This window comes from Globicephala melas, chromosome 8 (genome assembly GCF_963455315.2).
Source record: "Globicephala melas chromosome 8, mGloMel1.2, whole genome shotgun sequence".
Taxonomy (NCBI): domain Eukaryota; kingdom Metazoa; phylum Chordata; class Mammalia; order Artiodactyla; family Delphinidae; genus Globicephala; species Globicephala melas.
In genome coordinates this window covers 89,941,844-89,962,112 of record NC_083321.1, presented here as the reverse complement: position 1 = coordinate 89,962,112, position 20,269 = coordinate 89,941,844, and the positions used below count along the sequence as shown (strand labels likewise).

The following is a 20,269-nucleotide window of genomic DNA, read 5'->3' as shown; positions in this document are numbered from 1 at the left end:
CCCCTTTCCCATGGAAGGCTGCCAGGGAAGCATCTATTCCCGGTCTTGTCCAAGGGCTAGAAGGATAGGGCACTTCCTACTTCTTCATCCACTGGCACGTAGACCAAGAAGAAAAATCAGATTCAATTGTGGAGAGAGGAAAGAGGAAGCACCAGGCCAGTTAGACAGACATAACCCTCACGAACTAGCACAAACCACACGTGGAGGCAGAGGCGCCTCTGCTTACTTCACTCGCAGCACGGCCCTCACTGTGCTGCGTTGTGCATATACCCGGCTCCCCCAAGAGACCGCTGACCCGGGAGGGCTGCCCCGTACCTGCTCTCTCTCATAGCCCAGCTCCCACACAGCGACTGGCACGTCGCAGCTTATTAGTGAACTGATGCCTTCGTGGACAAAAGATGCCCCTCTCTCGGGGCATCCAGAGGTTCTCAAAACGCCAGTCACTCTCCAACACACAAAACCTTCCCCAAAGGCCCAGCTGTCAAAGTGTTTTCCCTCTACGTCTGGCCAGAGGATGAGCCCTGGCAGAAAGAAAGGTTTGAAGAAACCAGGTAACATCACTCTATAAAGAGAAGGTGGCAGTCGTCGGTTTCGGCTTTCCAAAGAACTTCCATGTACGTTATCTCGTTTATTCTGTGAGGTGAACCTGGCACCCATGACCACCCCAGGAAGACAGAGGCCCTGGTAACCCCTGGTCACAGGCCCAGCCTGCAACCCTCTTCCGACCCCAACTCCCAGCCTGGGGCCTTTCCCACCAGACCCCGCCACTCAGTCAGGAGCCAGCAACAGAGCTGGTCAGAGGCAGGGAAGCAGGCGGCTAGTGGGGAGGTGCTGGGAGAGTCTGGGTCGCGGGCCGGCCAGGGGGCCATCTGGCCCAGAACTCTGCCTTTCCTCCCACTCACACTCCTGTTCTCAGGCCTGTCCATGCCTCTGCCGGATACAGGATCCACCCCACCCTGTCTCTGCGCCTTGCCTGCCGCCTCCCCAGGGGCCTCAGCCCTGAGGAAGGGGACAGGCAGTGGCAGCCAGAGGCAGGAGCTGAGGGCGATGGGGCCGGCAGGTGGGCACCCTTAGAGCCAACAGCCCATTGCAGTCAGGATGTTGATGTGTTAGGACCACAGTCAAAGGCTGGAGGGCTGCCGGTACTGATATTAGATGAATGCAGGTAGGGAAGGGGAGGATTATACACTCAAGCCAGTGGTGCCCGGATCTGCTGTCCAGATCACAGAACTAAACCAAGCCACCCACTGCCAGCACCCTCCAAATCCCACAAGAACCCAGAGGTGCGTCAATACCCTGTGGGCCCCGGGATGAGTATGGGTGGCAGTCTAGTGGCTTGAAGACAGCGTAGGGGTCCACTGTGTGCAGCTTCTGACAGTGATCGGGCCCAGGCCCCTTCACAGAACTCTTTCTCAATCACAGTCGTGTTTGCTTGCTTTCCCTTTACCCCTTTGCCAAAGACAACAAATGATTTCTCAATCACAAGTGCACACACACCCTCATCTATGACACTGTCGTGCACCCCACCCCCATGTTATCTGACCCCCGGCCAAGGCTGATCCAACCCAGTTGAGAAATAGTAACGGTACAGAACATTTTCACTGAACATTCTCAGCTCTAAACATATTTCACAATGCTGGGCACTGGGACATGTCCTACTAGCATTCTGGGCAAAGCACGGTTTAAAATATGTACCCAGGCATGTTTGTGTGTGTGTGCACGCATGCATGTGCACACGCTGGAGCTGAGTACGCCTGTCACTTGCCTGGGCATGACAAAGGTTTGCTTTCCTAAGAGCTGTTCCGTGGAGCAGCAAAAGCTCTATTCACAAGTGGTTCCACAGGTGACCCTCGTACACAAGTTCATGGTCAGGTCAGGTGGACGGCAGCATGTGGGTTCCAGTCTTATTTATCTCTAACTTTTTCTTCACTCATGCTTTTTTTATATGAAATATTTATTTATTTGGCTGCGCTCGGTCTTCGCTGCAGAATGTGGGATCTTTGTTGCAGCAGGCAGGATCTTTCAGTTGCGGCACGCAGGATCTAGTTCCCTGACCAGGGATCAAACCTGGGCCCCCTGCACTGGGAGCGCGGAGCCTCAACCACTGGACCCCCAGGGAAGTCCCTTCACTAATGCTCTCCAGGGGTGCCCACCTCTGGGGTGGCCGTCAGGAGGAAGACGAGGACAAACACACACTCAGATTTGTTTTCCCAAAGGGCACTGGAGTGGCCAGGCCTCAGGTTTCAGCAGTCACCACCAGGATGAGCATCCCCACCCTGGCTCTTGGGCTCCCATCTCTTCTCCCTGCAGGTTTCAGATCAAGTCTCTCATCTGGGTAACCCTACTGTTGTTTTGTTTTGTTTTGTTTGGTGCAAACGGATTTGCCTGGCAACTGGTGTCAGTGGCCTTCTTGACCAACTGGATTGGCGTGGTGTGTAAGGTGATGCACTCTTGCCCTCTACTACAGAGGGAGCAGGATTCGGGGAAGGATGCCAGTTGAGCAGCCAGAAGACCTGGATTTTTGTCCTAACTTGGCCATTAACTTGCTTTGTGACCTTAGACAAACCATGCTATCACGATCTGTCTGCATTTTTTCACGATCTGTCTGCATTTTTTCACCTGTAAAGTGATGGTTTCTCATGGTGTCAAAACTTTATTATTCCAAAGTCTTACCCATGTCCTTTTACCCAGCCTCCAAGGAATTCCTCTGAGGGGCACTATTATCTCTCTGAGCCACGTTCCACTGTGTGATGTCTCATGACACCAGGGCAGTCAGGCTAGGACAGCCCAAGGAAAAAACTGACACCCATTCTCAGATATCTACTCATTTTAAAACCTTCTAATCCAGAGGACCTGACTTCCCTCCTTTACTCACCTGTGATATTTCAGGGAAAGAAACTTCCAGAACTGATGACCAGCCTTTCTTTGGAACCATTCTGCTGCCGTGCATCTCGCAGCCTTCAGAGACATGGGTGTCCTCTCCTGCCCAATCCTTGGGGTAAGGAGACTGCCTTGCACCTGACCCACTAACTCAGTGCCCTGCACGGGTTCCCAGAGGCGAGCATGGCGTCCAAGTGATCCCACATGTAGTTCGAGGATGAAGGTCCTGCCTCACTGGCGGAGGGACCAGGGCAAAGAACACGAAGTTCAGAAGAGAAAAAGGGAACACCTCCCAGGCCTGGAGCTCAACTGAGCCAGTGCCGGTTCACCCACCCCTGTCATTATTGTTCAGACACCAAGGGGTGGATGTGAAGAGGTAGAGACTTGTAATCCAAAGCAAAGGGAAATGGCAGAGAAGAATCTGAGTGCATGCAAGGACCACCAACAGACCTTCTATGGCACGGGCTGAGGAATGGCCAATGTGGAAACAGAATCGCAACTGGTTTCCAGAGTGAAAGTACAAACTGCAGGATCTCAGGGTCCGTCACCCTGGACCCCAACCCTTACCACCTCTGCCGCCACACTATGCCGCTGCAAGCGTTCTGATGAACATGGAAATTCCATCCGCCTCCTTCTTCCTCTCCACACACACTCATATTTTCCCAGGCCGGCCCTGCCTTTTCACAAGGTCAAACTACTCATGGTCATCTGAGGTCATCAGCCTCCACGATAACACAGGAAAGGAGGACAGCTGGGGACATCTTTGCACCTTTCTACATATGCTGCCTTGGTTTTCACACTCTCTTCTCTGAGAAGCAATAGTGTTGAACACTGTTTTGAAACACAGTTCTAGATGGCCCAAGCAACTCCATGCTGGACTCAGAGGAACGTCCATTCCCCACAGGCTTCAGGGCCCCACCACCCGCTCTTGGGGAGCAGGCTCAGGTGCTCCCCAACTACGACCACACCTGGCCCACTGGGTAAACTCCTGAAGGTAACAGGTTTTCAATTTTGTCCAAAAAGACAAAGAAAAAAATAACCTCTAACGGGTTTCTAGCTATTGTCTCAAGAGAACTGAATCATTATGGGAAAACAGAGGTAAGCAAATACGAACCTTTTAACAAGTAACTGGAGGGAAGGACACATTCCTTCTCACTGATTCTCAACCACACAACTCTCACTAGTAAAACCAAGCTAGCAAGCTCCACACTCATTCAAACCACTTTCGTGCTGCTGTGAGGCTGAAAGTTCATAAAAACTCATCTGCTTCAGACTGTAACTGTACAGTAGCAGAAGCCGCGTTTATCTTTCCTTTTCTTTATAGGGCCTAGTTGAGAAGTGACTGCTCAATGCTGCTAAAGAAATTCCTCCATCTGAGGTGGGGTCCAGGCATCCTCCTCTCATCTGAACACTAGTCCAAGCACAGGAGCTTCATGGGCAGCCTCCAACCTCATCCTGTGCCCCCGAAGTCCACACAAGGAAGGCCAACGGCAACCTCATAGCCGCAGAGCTTCAGACCAACCTCACCCTCGGGGTAAGTCTTCGTCTCCTCAGCCCGCTAGACGACAACAGCAGAAAAAGTGGCAGCAGGGAGAGACTCACGCCAGACTCCATCCTCCCCCACCCTCAGCCTCCAGGGACAGCTGACTACAACAGCTGTTCCCTAAGGGGCGCCCTCTGTACTACACCCTGCAAGAGAAGCTAGGCCTTCCTGTATCCCACACAGCCAAAGACTAAGGGGAGAAGTCTAGAAGGGCCAGCAGTGCTGCTTGTCTGAGAGAGAGGGGTTCAAGGCCCAGCACCACCAATGTTCCATTTCTCCCCAAGTTCTCTGCCTGGAGACAAATGGCAGTGAGAACAGACCAATAGGTAAGAAAGTCTAGAGAGGGAATTCTGTTCCAATAACCCAAGGGCTGCCCTTCTTCGCTGTGCCCCTGGGGAGATGGAAGTGCCTGCCGTACGAGTTTTGCTGAGCACGCCACACCAGCACTGAAAACTAGGATCTGTTATGAGGGAAAGTGAGCGGAGGGGACCACCCACTTTCGCACGATGCGGTGGGGAAGCCATCCTATAAGGAAGGGCCTTTATAAGACAGTGTGTTCTTTGTTCTCGCCCTGAGTGACTCTATCCCCTGCCCCCACCAACACTCCAGCTCCAGCGGCTCTGAAGGTCCTTCCAACTCACCCCCTCTACTTGGTCTGAGCTGCCCCACATGCAGAAGTCACCCCAATGCTTGATCTTTTGCTTTCTGATCCTGTGACAGTCAACTTGACCTATACAGTGATTCTAGGGGTACTCAGAACAGACAAGGACAAGACAGGAGAGTCTGTGAGTCAGCTCCCAACGATGGTCTAAATGATCCTACTTTCTCAAAAGCCTGCTGCCCCATGGGAATCAGTACTCTCCAAGGCCCTCTACTTACCATGGGAACACAGCCCCGTGCAAACCTCTCACCCCGCTCTTGATCAGGACCTGCCCGCTGACCCTGACATGCTACCGTGTCTCCCTCCCATGTGGGCACTGTATGAGGGGGACCCCTTCACAGGCTCGGACAATGCTCTGTCTTCAAAGCAGTAAAGAACCCTTAAACCCAGTGGTAAGAGAACCTCACCTGGCCTCGCTCACCTCCCGGAGTCGAAACGCAACTGACAGAGGAAAAAGCTTATGTACTTCAGCAACGGGCTCTCTCTTCTTCCCCAGACCATTAAGTTCACAATGTACCTTCAATGTCCACTTACCTTCAATTCGAATAACAAGAGGAAGGCCAAATAGTCAATTCTGCCCATTCTGGGCTTGAATTTTAAGAGGAAGAGACGAATGAAAAGCCATTAGGTTACCAGGGATTTACCTCCAAAAGCAACTTCCAGGGAGACTGCAGGGTGTTTCCATACATGGTCTAGTCTCCTGTACTTTCTCCACATGCCTTTTTGTAGCGAAGGAATCCTCTGAACAGAGCCTGTTCCACTAGAGGCCTCCACCCTAAGCCAGAGCAGGTCATCCACAGGACATCTGGGATGCTCAGGGAATGTTCCCTACCTTCTAAGGGTGACATGGTACCTTCTCAAGGAGCATCTCTTAATGCCGCCAACGGTGAGTGACATATATCAGTCCCCGGGGGTCAACAATCACACCCAGTACCATTCTCCTTATGTACTTACTTGGAGAATCAAGTTCCTGATTCTGGACTAAGCCCTTTATAAGTTCTTCCGAACTATAAGTTCCTAGAGGACAGGAACCAAGTCTCCATTTCCACCTCCTAATCCCTCAGCACAGATGCACGCAGCCAGAGCAGACCCACGAGAGGCCACCGCTAGCGAAGCAGTCACCAAGCACCCCAAGACAAAGGGATACTTGACGCTGAAATCCAGCCCTGAGACTGCCTGGATTCAGAGAGGAGGTCTGGTACCCCCAGGGAGAAAAAGAAAATAATAGTTCTAATATTGGCTAGGAAATGGGTCACGTTCATTTTCTCAAGGCATAAATAAGGGAAATTATCCTTTTACCCACTTTTTTTAAATGTTTGGATCAGACAGTCATTTGACAAGCTGCGAATGCTTAGCTGATATTACTGCAAATTATCCTTCTAGCAATAGAGTTCGTTGCTCTCTGACTAATCAATATTAATAAACATTACTGAATGCTTTTACAACACAATTTATTTTTTAATACAGCTCTTTATGTATGTCATAAAGTAAATATACCAATAAAAGGCAAGGATTTCAAACAACAGATTAAAAAAGGCAACCAAGAACTAACAGAGTGCTAGTCAACACCTTCCATGCTGCTGAATGGGGGGCAGGCCTGCACCGAGCGTCCCTCTGCTGGGAATCCAGGCCTGTGGGCCATGGAAGATGGTGGCCATTTGTTTGTTTCAGAGCCTTTTAAAGGGAGGAGAGAGAATACCAAAGGAGGCATGTTTTCTCAAGAATGTAGATGAGAAGTGCGGTATACTGACTGACCGAAACACTGGACTAGCGGTGGGGGGCTCAGTGCTCAGCCCAGCTCTGCCAGAACCATCCGGATGACCTTGGCCAAACCACTTACCCTCTCTAGAGTTCACCCTGCAGCTTTGCAACAATGCAAGAATTGAGTTAGATGATTTCCTAGGTCCTTTCCAATCATGTTTATGACACCAGAAGGCTGTGGCGTTGACAGGGGCCTGTGCTAGCCAGACTAGACCCTCCTTCGTGAAGGATCCAGGCCAGACCCACCCCCTCAGCCCCTGTTATTGAGCCCAGAACACAGGAAGGACTCAGTGCATCTTTGTTGAATGAATGAACAAACAAACATGAAAGGGGATTCAAGGAGAGAAAATGTAGAGGCTGAAAACTCCCCCACTGCCTCTACACACACACACACACACACACACACACCACCCCCTCCCCCCACCACACACCCCAGTAGGAGAACAGCTGTCCCTACAGATGGCCAACAGGCACATGGAAAATGCTCAGCATCACTAATTATTAGAGAAATGCAAATCAAACCTACAGTGAGGTACGACCTCACACTGGTTAGAATGACCGTCATTAAAAAGTCTACAAATAACAGATGCTGGAGAGGGTGTGGAGAAAAGGGAACCCTCCTACACAGCTAGTGGGAATGTAAAGTGGTGCAGCCATTATGGAACAGTATGCAGGTTCCTCAGAAAACTAAAAATACAATTACCACATGATCCAGCAATCCCACTCCTGGGCATATATCCAGAGAAAACCATAATTTGAAAAGATACATGTACCCCAATGTTTATAGCAGCACTATTCACAATAGCCAAGACATGGAAACAACCTAAATGTCCATCAACTGATGAATGGATAAAGAAGATGTGTGTGTGTGTATGTATACACACACACACACACACACACACAATGGTATACTACTCAGACATAGAAAAGAATGAAATAATGCCATTTGCAGCAACATGGATGGACTTAGAAGTGAAGTAATACTAAGTGAAGTAAGTCAGAAAGAGAAAAACAAATACCACATGATATCACTTATATGTGGAATCTAAAATATGACACAAATGAACTTATCTACAAAACAGAAACAGATTTACAGACATAGAGAACAGACTGGTGGTGGCCAAGGGGGAGGGGGGAGTGGGAGAGGATGGACTGGGAGTTTGGGATTAGCGGATGCAAACTATTATATAGAGCATGGATAAACAACAAGGTCCTACTGTATAGCACAGGGAACTATATGCAATAGCCTGTGATACATCATAATGGAAAAGAATATGAAAAAGAATGTATATATATGTATAACTGAGTCACTTTGCTGTATGGGAGAAATTAACACAACATTGTAAATCAACTATACTTCGGTAAAATAAATTTTTTTTTAAAAAAAGAACAGTTGTCCCTATTATCCGGAAGAGAAGATTTCCTTGGGGTTCTTAGAAAGAAAGCGGTGCATTCTGCCTTGGCCTGGGATGGAGGCCAACCTGGAACTCACTGAAGGGTGGTAGGAGCTGTCCTGAGTCTTGAAAATATGAGGAAGGACAGTGGCATCCCGCGGCCATAACCACACCAAGTACAGTGCTTTCAGATAAGGCTGCCGGAGAGTGTTAAAATACAACGTCAAAAATGACAAAGGGCCATGCTAATCTCCCCGCAGCAACTGCTCCGAGAAGGATCTCCGTGGCTGCCCGGTACCAGGAGGCCTGGGCTTCGGGCTCTTCTGTCACCAGCCCTTTGTTTTAAAATACCCAGTTCTCCTAAGTCATTTATTTGAAATATCTCTCACAACAAATTTCACCAAGAACAAAAGTTTTTCATTTGTGCACCAGGCTATAGGATGATCTTATCACACACAATCTCATACTGTCTCTTTCAACAAGGTCTTAGCATGCTTATCTGCGAAGTTCCTAGTAGCCAAATATGATTGAAATGTTCTATTTATGCTCACTGGATTAAGGAGATGTTGCAAAACTGCACAAAAACCTGGCAGATGTAAGCAAGGTATTACAGCCTGGCCAGTTAAGATCTGAGGGAAAGGGATCAATACACACTTTTGTAGTTTCTTTCTTCTTCTTTTTTTTTTTTTTTTTAAAGAAACCAGAAAAGTTGTGCTTTTAGAAAAGGGAAGAGGAAAAGAAGTAAAATGCCTTAAGATTTATAGCTTCTCAGAGCTTTTTCCAAACCCTAAACAGGGCACCACGGTGCATGCTTGATGATGTCAGCTCAAGGGAAACAAAAATAAATCCAAAATATTCTCTCCAGATCCTAAAAGGCCCTATAAGGGAATTGAACTATGGTTACGGAGGAAGAGCATTTTTGCTTTCTCTCTCTCTCCCATATGAGGCTTTCAACCAGCGCACATAGCCAATTTCTGGGAAAACCCTTTCAAAAAGTTATAGATTCCTCCTTAATCTTCCTGTTTTGCCTGGGTGTGGGCAGGAAACATCGTCTCCTAGTTATCTAGGCTCATTTTGACATGTTCTCCCTTTAGCCAAGCAGCCAAAACTCTACCTTCAGATCCCACAGACCAGCCTTGGATCCTCAGAGACTACTGAAAATAACTGAGGTTTATTAAGGACCTAAGAAGAAACCCCTGCAGAATTAAACCCTTCGGAAAACCTTCTTAATGTATATTGCCTCGTTCTTTCTGCTTTAGCACACTGAAAACTGAACTACTTTTCTATGAGGATTCTGAGCTTTAGAGCCATCATTCTGAACATCAGTTACGAACACGAGATAAGAGGATACACTGATGAACCTGTAAGGACATCCAATCACATTGTGAAAGTCACTGTCATTTTGTTAAAGGAAAAAGGCAAAACCCCACCAGATAGCCACTTCTTTGCTGGTTCTTTTTTTCTTCTAGAAAAATGCAAAAAAAAAAAAATCTAGTCAACGAAGGTTTTATAATAATAAGGCTAATGCATTGATAGATCACATCTGACTCTGAAAGGGTTTGCTGAGGGTCATCTCAACTGCCTCATGTCTGGGGAAGAAGGGAGTACAGTCCCCATTTTGTAGATGAGGCTGAGTGACTTACCTTCCCGTGAAGAAGACGGAAGTCTCCAGACTTCTCACCTCCAGATCCACATTCACACTTGCCCACCTGAAAGAACACCCACCCCACCCATAACATCCCCTCACTGCCTCCCAATAAAGGCACCGGAAAACAACCAGCGAGAGAGGAGACACTGAGAGCACACCCAGGATTCGCAGGACCCGAATCAGAAAGACGCAGGAACAGAGGAGCGACTGAGAACACAGGTGAGCCCAATGACGGCACCCAGAGCCCACGGCAGGCTGGGTCTCAAAGGATCTTCATCACCTCCTACCGGGATGACCGCAGGGAAGGCACACAGCCTCACCCCCTACTGCTGTTTAGTATCTGTTAAGCACCTACTGTGTGCCCGGTTCTGGGAAAGTAAGACTACACTTGAGCTGCAGTCCATCTGGGTAGGTCCTACATCAGCATTATTCTCCATCATTATACTCGATTGATTTCCTTTATAGCACATTTCCTTAACACAATTGACAGGTATATATTGGGTTTTTGCTACTATTCTTTATCTCCACTAGACTTTAAGCTACATGAAGGCAGAAGGCATCTGCTGTAGCCTCAGAGTCTGGTACAGTGCCTGGTACAGAGTAGGCATTCAAAACATTGTCTAAAATAACAGCTTTATTGAGATTATCTACATACCATAAAATGCACCTTTTCAGAGTGTACCTTTTGATGGTTTTTAGTGTATTCACAGAGCTGTGCAACCATCACCATTATGTAACTCCAGAATATTTCCATCACCCCAGAAAGAAACCCCCTACCTATTAGCAGTCATTCCCCATTCTCCTATCCCCCAGTCTCTGGCAACCATTAATCTATCTTCTCAATGCATTTGCCTCTACTGAACATTCATGAAATGGAATCATACAAGAAGACTTCTGTGTCTGGCTTCTTTCTCTTAGCATAATGTTTTCAAGGTTCATCCACTTTGCAGCATGTATCAGTACTTCATTCCTTTTTATTCCATTGTATGTATATATACCACATCTAATTTATCCATCCATCAGTCAATGGACTTTTGGTTGCTTCCACCTTTTGAAGCATTATTATGCTTTGGCTATGAACATGTATGTACATGTCCAAGTTATCTGTGGACATCTGCTTTCAATTCTCCTGGGTATACACCTAGGAGTAGAATTGCTGGTACCTCTATGTGTAACCTTCTGAGGACCCGCCAGACTCTTTTCCAAGGCAGCTGTACCATTTTACATTCCCATCAACAATGTATGAGGTTTCTGATTTCTCAGTACACTTTTGGGCTAAATGAATAAATGAGGATTCCTTCTGCTCTAAAAGCCTGCAGAGAATGGGATAAATTTCCAAGGCTCCTGTGGTAAGCTAGCATCTTCATCTGCAGACACGACATACCCCACTCGTGTTGAACAGAAACCCCAAAGAAGGCTATTTATATTTAGTTCATTCTAGAGAGACAGAATCAAATAAAAAATGAAGACAAGGAAAATAAAACCTCAGACAGCTCAAAGTGGGTTCTACCTTCGCAAATGATTTCAACCCCCATGTCCAGACTCAATAATTTAATAACACACATGTCTTAAACAAATTTAGTTGAAAAAATATGAACAGGATCCCAGCTCAGCTGCAGCTGACTTTGATTTGGTCAGCAGTGAGAGCAGCTTTACTTGACAGCCCTGCTTGTCTATGACGGGAAGTTTGAAAATACACTTAATAATACTTAAAATCAACACACACAAACAAAACTATCCCAGGCAAACCCTAGGAGAGGGACCCACGGAGCTGAGAGCCCAGGCGAGCCAAGATCAAGTCTGGCCTCTCTTCCTGCCCTTGTTTGAGGGGGCGGGGTGTCCCAAAGCTGGGGGAAGAAGCTTTGCGAAGAGCTCCTCAAACTTCCTTTTCTCCCCTTTTCTTTCTCTGTAAAAGGCGGCAGCGTATTCTTTCTGCACAGACTCCTTGCAAAGAACAAACAAACAAAGGCTGGGACAGAGCAAGGCCCCTTGCAAGCTGCAGGTAATTAAAACGGCCTGTAAATGCCCCAGCAGAAAGCACTTCAAAGAGACAGTAATTCCAGCAATGCTAGTCAAGGCTGTGTGGTGTAAAAATTATGAGTTTTCCCAACGGGGAGCTTTGTGTGAAAAGGACAGGGGTTGGTGGCAAAGGAGGGTGAGCCACACAGAGGAGGCTTACTTACAATGGTGTCCACGTCGGGTGTGCGCAGGACTGCGGTGGGGTGTGTGCGTGTGTGTCACACACGCGGCAAGAGAAAGAAAGGCGGACGGTGTGCACGTGTGGGAGTACACATTTATCATTGCCGAGATGCTCCAAGCGTGTGGACGTGGAGATAAAAGGAGAAATAAAATAAAAGCAAAAAATATGCATCCTCTCCCCCTGCTGGCCTTGTTTCACAGGGAGAAGTACCAGGCAGCTTGCTCCTTCCTCAGCTCCTACCTTGTAAGCCTGCGAGCCAGGCGTGCAGGAAATGCATAAAACCTGGGACTCTGGACCCAGCTGACAGCCACCGCGCACAGCCACCTCTCTGGATATGCTCATACTTTCCATCTCCAGAGACACACACACTTAGGACCACAGACCACAAGCTATGTTATCTGAAAACAGAGGATGGAGAAAGAGAGAGATTCTTAACCTTGACTCTGACCACATTCGCTAAATCCTCCACGCTACCTGCCTGCGCTGGATGCGGTGACCAGTCCACGGTGTGGAGCTGATGCACATGACAATGGAGGTGGCAGCCTTGATGCACAGGGACCCTGGCCTCACTTTTATAACACGCAGCACAGAAAACCCACACCGACACACGCTGGCGATCACCTGACCACAACAACGCACATCTTTTTTAAAAAGCCTATCACTAGGGTTTGTTTGTTTTTTTTTTTTCCTGTATTCTCCCTGCGGGATCTAATAGTCACAAAGGGCCATTTCACCAGGCAGGAGAGCTAGCCTCACCCCTAGGGAGCCTCCATGGTCCCTCCGCTCCCAGAGCTGATCAGGCCTCCATTTTGCCCCGTCCTTTGCGTGCGCGTCTACTGTTGCGCCAATAGCGCTGGGCGTGCGTCTGCTTGCTTGCCTGACTCTCCAACTGCATGGAAAACTACCCGAACACAGACTCAGCCTCACTCCTCTGTAGTCTCCAGCCTCGCAAAGGGCCTGGGTCAGCGGATGCCCAGGACATGTTCTGGGGAACGGGTGAGTGGGTGGAAGCGTCTTGGCCATCCTGTGGGTGATAAATAAGCAGGACCAGGATGGGGTGCATACAACATATCGTGCAGAGCCTGGTACCCAACTCTTCTTAACCCTCATCAGGCAGTCGAGAGGTCACGTGGCCCACGGGAGCCTGAGAGCCCACGGAAGGAAGGTGGAAGCAAGCCTGTGCTCGCCAGGGTGGCAGAGAAGCCGACGCCAACGCGAGCTGGTGGCCTTATTTCCCCATAAGCAAAATTGTACCCTCCTCCCTCCCGGTCCCAGTCCCTAACTCCTCCCCGACATTGCCGCCTTTAAGCCCACACATAAAAATGTCCTTTACTACTTTTATTTAATGAGCTTTCATTTTCCTCCCCTTCCCTGTAAATGAGAAAGTCCACCTCCTAATGGGGATGGGGGAGAGGAAGCAAAGTGGAATCTTTTAAAAATGGGCCATAACTTCATGAAAACCATTCTCCTCGACAACATCCCTGACCCACCCCCGCCCCTCTACAAGCCCCCGCACCCGGCCATCCTCCCAGCATCCTCCCTTCTCACCATTCAAAACAAGATGCGTGGATTTTGGACATTTGATTGCTTTTAAGAATATATATTTTCCCTCAAATAGACTGAATACAATGGTTAGGAAATGTGACAGAGAACTATTCTGAGCCATTTATTGCCTTAATACCCACCTTTGTCCAACAGGCAGTTTTGACAACAGCGATAAATTCCAAATTTATGTCAACAGAGCATATGTTGAACACCTCATTTCTGAGCTAAAGCGGCATGCTGTCCTATAAATCACCGTTCTGTTTGAAATGAAAGTAGATTACAGGCCTGTGTTATGGAGCAGTGAGAGCTACAGTCATATAAATCAGAACTTTTAACTCTAGGCAATCCGTTGTGCAATTAACCAAAGGGTACTTTGTCATTTCAAGGCTCGTGCACAGACTTGGCAGGGCTCAGAGCTACTGGGGAAAGGGCTGGGAAGGAAAAAAAGGTTTTAGGCTACAGGAAGGTTCTCGACTGCAGTGTCCATCACACCCCACCATGCCCTCCCCCTCCCCCACACACCCCCCCCACCACAACCTGCCAAGGCTGCACGCTAGGAAAGACAGCCTCGTAATCAGTCCCTGCCACGCAGACAGCATCACACCGAGTGCTTCCCACCAAGTCACCTCTGGAAACGCAACTGCCTTCTCATCCATGAATCAAGCATTTTCTGAGCACAAGCCACGTACATAACCTTATCTTAGGTGCTGAGATGATACCTGAGACCCCGGAGATGATACTGTGGTGCAAACAACAGTATTAAGATGAGGCTGATAATGAAGAAGAATTAGAGGAATGGTGTACAAGACACATTTGAACACTTACTATGTTCCCGGCACTATTCTGTGCATTTTCATGCACTGTCTCATCCAATTCTCAGAACAGCTCTACTGGGCAGGTATTATTTTTATTTCTGCTTTGCCAGGAGGAAACGGAGGCATAAGGAAGTAAACAACTTGTCTGAGGTCATCAAGTTGGTAAGTGGCAGAGCCTGATACATTTCTAGTTGGCAGAGCAAACAGTTTAAAAACTCAGGGACTTCCCGGGTGGTGCAGTGGTTAAGAATCCGCCTGCCAATCCAGGGGACACGGGTTCGAGCCCTGGTCGGGGAACATCCCACATGTCGCGGAGCAACTAAGCCCATGTGCCACAGCTACTGAACCTGCGCTCTAGAGGCCGCGAGCCACAACTACTGAAGCCCGCGTGCCTAGAGCCCGTGCTCTGAAACAAAGAGAAGCCACCGCAATGAGAAGCCTGTGTACCGCAACGAATAGTAGCCCCTGCTCGCCGCAACCAGAGAAAGCCCGCGTGCAGCAATGAAGACCCAATGCAGCCATAAATAAAATAAATTCAAAAGAGAAAAAGAAATAAAAACAAAACTCAGACTCTGTCACCAGCCCTCATCGTAAATTCCAGGTCCACGGCTTACTAGCTTTAAGATGCTGGGATTCTCTAAGTCTCGGTTATCTCAGCCTTGGATATCATGACCCCAGAGGATAGAAAAATGAGATTGTGCATGTAAAAGACTCAGCACAGTGTTGAGAATATAATGTGTTAAGTAAGTGTTAGCTAGTATAAGGCTGAAGAAGAAGAAAGAGAGACCCTGGTCCTCTGGTTGGTTCATCACAAAGCTGGTGAGAAAGAGACAGAGAAAGAATCCCAAAAGCAAGACGTGGTTATGTGCCAAAATGCCAACAACTAATCCACGTTGCAGGTGTGCAGAAGAGGAGCAGCTAAGAGGTGGGTGGCGTGGCGAGAGATGGCTTGAGGGCGTGGTGAGACAGAGCTGGTCCTTTCAGGCCCTTTGTAAGCTCTGAAGCTCTATCTACCCACGTTGGGGAACATTAAGAATGGAAAGGCCTCAGATAAGGGAGAAAGTTCCATGTGATGGTGGCATCACATGAGCCAAAACTTGCCAAGTCAATGCTGGACCAGCCTCTGGGAGTCTGGCTGGCCTACCCGGAGGAGTCAGGTGAAGAAGTGGGTTGCAGAGGTCGTAGCGAGGGCTAGATTGTGCAGAGTCCTATGAAAGAGGCTGACTTTGATCTCAGCACTGCAGTCATTGACCAGCCACTCAAACCCTCCCTGAAACAAACAACGGAGCTGGCTAGGAGTGGAAGGCTCGGTGTGGGCAGGGACCATGGAAGGAGAGGGACAGAAAGAAGTGCCCCAATTCTGCATTGAGAATGAGGACATTTCCAAAGACCATTCAATGTGCATCCAATCAAACAGACCGTCATCTACTGATGAGAGCGCAAATGGCAACAAGAACATGCAATGGAGGAGTTACACTGTGTCACTTCTTTCTTTCAGTCATCTTGAGCTGGTTACCAACTCAGTATGGTGGGGGGCCAAAATATCCAAGTCCCCTTTCTCTCTCACCAGCCCAGACAGGTTGAGAATCAATCAGGTCTTGGCACAGTGAAAGATACAACAAAAGCACAGGACACCGCCTACCTCCCTAAAGCTTGCCGTCTAGTTGAAGAGAGAAGACAATACACAGAATAATATAAACCAGTTCTTATTCCCATGCTTAGATGTCAGGTCCTGACTGAAATCACCACACCCAGAGTCAGTGGGAATCAAACACTCAAGGGCCCCCTGAGCAGTGGGCTCCAGGCTGCGCCCAGAAGGTAACAAGGGTGTAGCAGGCAGAGAAGAGGAGAGGCATTTCAGATGAGGGCAAAGCAGACACAGGAATCACATCATTCCTGAGCGAAGGGCAGCCAACTGGGAGACAGGCGAGCGGGGGCTGAGTGAGTGCTGTGGAGTAGCACGGGAGAAGTTAGATAAGAAAGCTAATGGGGGACAAGGTGAGGTTGGAAAGCAGACACAGAGGGCACCATCGCGGGCCCCTGATGGGGTAGGGGGGGAACACAGGATGATGGTGGTTCCACAGCAGAGGTCTGACATATCCTAGAAGCCTCCTATCATGACACATGGCACTAAAGAACATCTGGCCTTGGAGACTGGCCAGACACTTGCTCTCCGACCTCCTGCACAGCCTCCCCTTCATGGACAAGTGGATCCTCACAGGAATATCTGGGCGACGGGACCTTCCTGCCACACACTCTGTTTTGGTCACTTGCCAGGGTGCTCTGTCTTGCTCCCGAGCTGGATGCCAGCAAGACAAGAAAACACTGGGCAGAAACCACACCCTCCCTAAGAATCACCTACTACACACACGTGCCCAAGCGGGCATGTCCCCACAACACGCCCCATCTCTCACCATGTGGCTCAGCAAGCTGCTGGTCTCGGAGAAAAAAGGTAAAAAAAGAAAAGAAAACCTCTTGGAGATATTTGTTTAATATCTGAGAAGTGGTGGAGCAGAGGAAGTAGGCAAGTTTCATTTAGAAAATCATTAAGGAACTATTATAGTAAAATGAGGCTTCCAGTTTCCAAATAAAGCTGAAACAATCACAGTGAACACGCTGGCAGAGCTGGCAAATGGAGGAGTTTGGGGAGGAACAGGAAGGAAGGAAGGATGGTAAAAATAATAACTGGAGATTCCAGGGAATTACAGGCGGCCCCCCTTTCCCTTTCAGGACAGAGAATCAGCTTGACCCATGAGCTGGGAAATCCACGAATCAACAGGGACAGCCTGGAGAAGGGTCTCCGTCAGGTTTCAGAAGTGTGGTTCCAGGGACCCCTCTGTTCTAAGGCTGCCATTCACGTCCCATGATTTTCATCTTATAAATCCGCACCAAAGCACCTCTGGAGGAGGAAGAGGCTAGCATCAGCCTCTTTTTGAGACAGAAAGCTAGCTGGGGACAGGTGATGAGTGAGACCATGGGAATATGAGTAAGTAGCTCCCCTAAGAGGAAGGGAACAGGGAGCAGTAGTCCCATTCACTCAAAGTTGAGATGGTTATTGCTTACTAAATGCAAGGCATGCTGTTAGCCCCTGTGGAAAGGTTCAAAGAAATGTAATCCATAGGCTGTACCTTCAAGGACCTTAAAACTTAGTAGAGAACACAAGACATAAGCACGTAAAAAGCTAACAACACAGGGGAGATGCAAGGCTGAAGGCTAGATGAAGGGTGCTACAAGTTTTGCATATAGGCTCCAAACAACAAAACTGAAGAGAGCACCCTCTCTAAGGTTTATTGCTCTCCGGAAATACCGCACCCACTTCTAAACCTCCAGGCATCCCTCCCTTGGCTCTTACATCCTCTCCTGGCTCCAAATTCTGTGGTGTGTCAAGCTGGGGATACTAACCCTACCCACTCTTCAGTCACATGGGCTGTTATGCTCTGAAAGGGCAGCTCCCAGGGTTAAACCCCATCCCGACCCTAAGAATTGCCTCCTCCTCTCCCTGCTACCTGCTTTTCTTTCCAGCTTGGGAACAGAGGACTCGTAGGTGGGGCTGTCAACCGCTCCTGGGCACCCTTTCATCCTGGGTCCTGACAGGCTCCTCCCAAGGGCCCCACAAGCCACTCCTCACTTGCTGCCTTCTGTGTGAGCCAACCAGGAGAGCAGGGCTCACCTGAGCTGTCCCCTGTGCACCACTCATGTGCAAAGCACGGGGCTCACCGCACTCATCACCAGAAGGGGGTGATGCGCTCAAAACAGCCCGGTAGGGTCTTCCCCCAGCTCTGCACCATTCACTGGGGGGAGGAGGAAGACTCCGTCAGGGTCTCAGAAAGCCCCCTACCATCGATGGAGTCCTTCTCCATTGCCATTGCTTCATTTTCTTCTCCATGGAACCCATCTTCATTCTCTCTGCCCAGAGAGAAGGACATGGTCAACCTTAATGAAATAAACCATAACAGAGTGGGCAAGGAACTTCAGCTCCCTTCCAGAAGACACAATCTAATTCACGCCCTAATCGTCTTGCTGGAAGCCTCCAGGCCTGTCACTGCAAACAGGCTGGAAGGATTTGGAGGTGCTTGGAAATCCTCAGATCTGGTCAAATAAATACTTAATTGCCATCTGAACAACCACATCATGTCACTTTCCTATACCCAGCCAAGTTCCTTCTCCAGTGAGGCTGAGAGATGGAAAGGACCACAGGAAGCCTTTTCATCTTTCTTGTTTACCCTCTACTCCCTTTCTTTCCCAAGACACTTGCATCTTAGAGAGGATGGGAGAGCTGGGGAGTGGGGGAGCCGTGTGAGTGGGGAGCATTGACTTCTTTAGCTGGCTGTCGGCTATGACCTTAACCATGACAATGAGGTTTAGTTCCTCTTTTGGTAGAGAGATGAGAGTAGCAGACTTCAAATGGGAGATAATGGTTGATCTGAACAATGTAACCCCCAAAGGTCACCCCTGCCTGCAGGAAATAAGAGAAGACACAGATGCAGTTTCCGTAATAGTTTAACCTTCTAAGAATCAGAGGACTTAGAGAGCCTGGGAGGTCCTTGGGCCTTCTCTGTATCCAGGAATAAAGGTACTCAAGCATTACAGACAAAAAACCTAGAATATTTTTAAAGACTTCCAGAAAAGAAATGTCACAAAGAACGTGGGACAATTGTGGAGATCTGGGAGGCAGAAGAATAGGATAATAAGAGAAAGTACAGACACGTTACCCAGCGAAAAGAGCTAAGTCATAAACTCCAGAGACAACATGATACGACCTTCAAGGAGGATGATGCCCTTCACTTAAACCTACACCTGAATCTTAAAAATAAAACTGAAACACCCAAGATAAAGTCATCCTCAATAAACATTATTCTCAGGTCCCACGATAGAGGTAAAACCTCCCAAACCAAACGCTTTGGCAGGCAATATTCTATCTGATGAGTTTCACTCATCTCTTGGGGGCAACACTGGAAAACTGATCTCTGTCACCACCACAATTCACCCACCGCCCCCAAACTGGCAATACTAGCAGAGCTAGTAAGGGGAAACGCTCTCAGACGGTCACAAACTTGCAAGCTCTTCCATGGACCATGTAAGCTCCCTAAGCCTCAGTTTCCCCATCTGTAAAATAAGGATGTTCCTCCTGACTCTGACAGCCTATGGACAGATCTGTGATCAATGAACTCACAGCCCTCTCCTTTATGGGGACAAGACCTCATTTCCACAGCTATTCTTGGGTGGCCCTACACAGAGCACCTTACCCTCCAAACAGCAGTAAAGAACCTTCATAAAATGCCAAGACTTGAAAACTAATGCTATTTTTAGTCCTTCCTGGGAGAACTTACTTATTTTAAAAACTTCACCCAGGTTTTCACACAAGGAAGACAAGTTAAAAGAAGAACCTGAGCAAAGGAAGGTGGGGAATGACATTGGCACCCAGACACCACACTAGCCAGGGTCCAAGCCTGTCCCTCAAGGCAGAAAGACTTCAACCGAATTCCACGCAACCCTCTTCCATCTTTAGCCGGAGTCCCTCTTTGAGAATCTGTACGCACAAACTGAATTCACAGCACTGCAGGGAAGAGAGGAGCCATCCCACAGAAGGAAGTGAGGTACAGGGAAGGGCAGGGTTGTTTTGCTTTGAGCTGCACAAGAAGCTGGGAGGGATAAGGGTCAGTCCTGCTTGACTTTCTGGGGAGGGATGAAAAAAAATCACTTCGTGTTGCAGGACCTCCTGAGAACAGTAAAACGAAGAGCACTGGTCCCCTTTCCCCTGAGGACCAGCCATTCCAATTTCTTCCACCTCGCTATATTAGTTTCCATTTGCTGCTATTACA

General features: G+C 48.4%; 1 protein-coding gene across 1 annotated transcript in view; it reads right to left on the bottom strand.

Annotated features, from left to right (window-relative positions):
- ZBTB16 (zinc finger and BTB domain containing 16) overlaps positions 1 to 20,269 on the bottom strand; it is a 195,535-nt gene that overhangs the window by 102,355 nt on the left and 72,911 nt on the right. The window lies entirely within an intron of this gene.